Source organism: Alligator sinensis, unplaced genomic scaffold, assembly GCF_000455745.1.
Source record: "Alligator sinensis unplaced genomic scaffold, ASM45574v1 scaffold132_1, whole genome shotgun sequence".
Taxonomy (NCBI): Eukaryota; Metazoa; Chordata; order Crocodylia; family Alligatoridae; genus Alligator; species Alligator sinensis.
In genome coordinates, this window is record NW_005842776.1 from 273336 (window position 1) to 273569 (window position 234).

Here is a 234-nt window from a genome sequence, read left to right on the forward strand (position 1 = left end):
GAGGTCATGCCCCTTCGGGGTGGAGGTATGCTGGCTGGGCAGGGTCCAGGGTCTGGATTGGCTGTGGGGCGTCAGAAGCCACGCCCACTAGGGGTGGAGCCCTGCAGGCAGTGCGGGGTCAGGGGCTGAAGCCCTGGCTGGCTGGGCAGGGGCCAAGGGTGACGTCAGTAAAAAACTGCGCAGACTCAGAGGGGGTGTCACGTGAGGCTCCGGCGCGCGCAGACGCAGAGCGGC